The sequence below is a fragment of the Mus pahari genome, chromosome 4 (assembly GCF_900095145.1).
Source record: "Mus pahari chromosome 4, PAHARI_EIJ_v1.1, whole genome shotgun sequence".
Classification (NCBI taxonomy): Eukaryota; Metazoa; Chordata; class Mammalia; order Rodentia; family Muridae; genus Mus; species Mus pahari.
This window is the reverse complement of record NC_034593.1, coordinates 93,473,392-93,477,297: the sequence shown is the minus strand read 5'-3', so window position 1 is coordinate 93,477,297 and position 3,906 is coordinate 93,473,392.

Sequence of the window (3,906 nt, the reverse complement as noted above, 5' to 3'; positions counted from 1 at the left end):
TGTGTGTGTGTGTGTGTGTGTGTGTGTGTTATACAGCAGCTGTCCACTCTACTCTGGGGCAAAACTGGAATGAGAAGGATTTGAGAGTTTTAAAGTTGACATGCATGCTAGGTACCTTTATTGATCACAAGAAGGATGGCAGACTTTTCCAGAGACAAAAGCACTGCCTGTTTTAAGCTGGAAGAAGCCTCAAAGTCACCTGGACCACTCTGTTCCTTCAAGTCAGGGACATATATAGCTCACACATTCTGGTCCCTTCTATGTGCAGTATTCATTTACTCTTGTCTTATGAGTCAAGCTGTGTGTGCTATGATAGTAGTAGCTGAGGGTGTAATAGTTTCCAGCCCCTGGAATTGCTACCCAGTGACCTGGATTTGTGAGCATCATTTCCTCCCAGCACAGGGAAAGTAAATGCACACACATGTGCATCCCCTACTACTTTCTAATTACGACATAGCAATTCTGCTTCTCTTTCCCGCTCTGTCCTTTCCAGCCCTCTTTAGTCTTAATTGAAGTGAAATGTTTTTACTGTCACATGTTTGTTAGACATCTACTGCAAGCTTAAGAGATGTAAACTGGAAACACTTGGGATAATTAAGTAGTAAGGGGAGACATGGGGGAAATACTAATTGTGTCAGTGGATTTTAAATTGAGATAGGAATAATCTCATTTAAACCCAACTTCACTACTCACTTTGAAAGCCTGTAAATTACAGGCAAATTATTGGTCATAAGTTGTGATTTATGTTCTCAGGGTTTTTAATGAGGGCAAGCGAGGCAGAAAAACACTCTTACCAATTTACAGTCTGGAAATGATCAAGCTGAATTTTCCTCTCTGGAGGACTGCTTGAGCCTGCGTTGGTGGTCAGCCTGGGCAACATAGAAAAAAATTCTGTCTCAAAAGAAGAAAACGATCCAAACATTGAGTGTGTTCATACCCAATGTGACATGCTAGAGGGACAGTTCATTACAAAATATGACAGGTGTTGTGTGGAGGGACAGTGTCTTACTCCTGCCTTGTTGGGGGAAAGAATGGATCACTTCTAGAGGTCCCTTAGCCCGGGCTAAGAAGCCCCATGAAGACTCATGCTTATGCCACTGTTCTGAGCCGGGCTAAGCTCCAGGTTGGCCTTGCCAAGAGCCTCTCCTGACACATCTCTTACCTCCTCATGCATCAATATTGATGTCTATAGATACAACCCTCCAGGCTAGATGTGACTTTGTCCCTTTCATTGTTTCCAGCCTCAGTGCCCCATGGTCTGGCTCACTAGTGACCACATGAAATAGGACAGAAAAAGTCTGGAAGGCACAGAGGAAGGGGGAGGGGTCTTTGGCCTAGGATGCTCCATGAGTGTGGGAGGTGAGTGCCTGGCACCATGTCTTCTCCAGGTTTATATTCTTCCAGAAGCAGTTGATTCTCCCCAGAACGTAGAACCCTGCCAGCAGGCAGCAGGCAGCAGCCAGGGAGCCAGAAACCAGCAGGAGTAGAACCCAGTTGCTGTTGCGTGGTGTTTTTTATTTTGGTTGTTTGTGTTTTTGGTTTCTGGTCTTTTTCCACATGTTTACATCCCTGACATTCTGAACTAACCTGTGAATTCATCTTTGCCTTGAGCCATAGCTTCTGCTGGACACTCACCTCTGGCCCCAGCCACTCATAGAAACAATGAACAGTAGCACTGTTCGCTCCTCTGAGCCACTGGGCAGACTGCAGTGGCGCAGGCCTTGCGTCAGACCTCTAAAGCAGCTGATGCCACCTGCAAGCTGCAAGCTGCCTCACAAGAGCCAGGCTTTGTGCTGGGGGCCGAGGAAGACTCAGGATGGTTCTTTGCCTTCAAAAGCTTACAGCTCGTGAAGAAGGAATGAATTCAGTGGCTCAGAGTGGGGTGATTGAACAAAAAAAAGTGCCTGAGCCACTGGTGTTCAATTCAAGAAATTGTCTCCTGTACCAATGTGTTCAAAAAAGCCCTTTCCCACTTTCTATTAGGTTTTCTATCAGGTCTATTAGGTTTAGTGTATCTGGTTTTATGTTGAGGCCCGTGATCCACTTGGACTTGAGTTTTGTGCAGGGTGATAAATATGGATCAATTTGCCTTTTTCTCCATGCAGACATCCAGTTAAACCAGCACTATTTGTTGGAGATGCTTTCTTTTTTTCCATTGTACGGTTTTGGCTTCTTTATCAAAAATCAAGTGTCTATAGGTGTATAGGTTTACTTCTGTGTCTTTGATTTGATTTCATGGATCAACATGTCTGTTTCTCTTACTAATATCATGCAGTTTTTTCACTATTGCTCTGTAGCACAGCTTGAGGTCAGGGATGGTGATTCTTTTACTGTTCAGGATTGTTTTGGCTGTTGACTAGAAATCTGCAGCTGACAAGGGTGGAAAGGTAGGGGACATCTTCAGAGTGTCACAGAAACCTGGGATGAGGGAGGCACCCAAGAATCAATGGGGGGACCTTGGCTGTCACAGCATTGGGGATATTTTACCTGAAGAGGCCACCTCCTGTAGCCAGGCAGGAACCCCAGTGGAGCGATGGGTCACCAACCCACTCACAAAACTTGAAACCCCAAATTTATCCTGTCTACAAGAAATGCAGGGACAGGGCATAGAACAGAGACAGGGAATGGCCAACCAATAACTGGCCCAACTTGAGACCCACCCCATGGACAAACAATAATCCTGACATTATTAATGAATGATACTCTGCTATGCCTGAAGACAGGAGTCTAGCATGGTTGTCCTTTGAGAGGCATCATCTGGCAGCCGACTCAGACATATACAGACACCCACAGCCAAACAGTGGATGGACCTTGGGGACTCATGGAAGAATGGAAAGAAGGATTGTGGGCCCTAAAAGGGTTAGGAACTCCATAGGAAGACCAACAGGGGCAATTAACCTGGACCTTTGGAGCTCTCAGACACTGAACTACCAACCAAAGAGCATACACGGGCTGGACCTAGGCCTCCCTGGTCATATGTAGCAGCTATGGGTTCCCAACAACTGGACTGGTGGGGGGAAGGAGGCTCTCCCAAAAGCTGTTACCTGTATGTGGGATATGTTCTAGTTGGGTTGCCTTGTTTAGCCTCAGTGGGAAAGGATGCAGCTAGCCTTGCAGACTTAATATGTCACAGTGGGGGGATACCCAGGGGATCCCATCTGCTCAGAGGAGAAGAAGAGGAGGAATTTGGGGAAGCATTTTGGGTGGGGGTGACCAGGATGGGGCAATGAGAGGAACATAAAATGAATAAGTAAAAGAAAAGGGGAAAAAAAAAGTGTTGTTTCCCTCAGTAGCTTAAGAGAAGTTCCCTGAGAAAAACATTCTATGGGGGAAGAGGCTGAACACCAATGAGGGATATTTGAAGAGGCTCCACAGGGTGAAGGAAAGTCTCAGGACAGAAGCACAGGGTGTGGAGGAAGAAGGATGAGCGTGCACTGCCAGTTAGCACAACATAGGAAGGACACAGAACTAAGCTCAGTTCGTGGGACTATTAAATGGCCTCTAAGGCTGTAGACAGAAATACCCCAGTAAACCACAGCAGATAAGCAACTAGCCACCAAGGCTGCACTAGTGTGGGGACTCACTCGCATCAGGGTCATCACATCGGAACTGTGAATATCAAGGAATTAACAGTGAATAACTTGCCTTGTTTGATACTTACCACAAGCCTACAGATGAGGAGACAGGTGTCAGACCTTGCTGTGTATCCCAGGCTGCACACCACTGCCTCTCATAAGGGCTCCCTTCAGAGGCAGGAGTCTGTGACACGTAGCCAGCACAGACACATTGACAATGGACAGCTGAAGAGAAGGGAGGGGAGGCAGTGAGACAGGAAGAAAAAGTGACCCATAGCCGGGCAGTGGTGGCACACGCCTTTAATCCCAGCACTTGGGAGGCAGAGGCAGG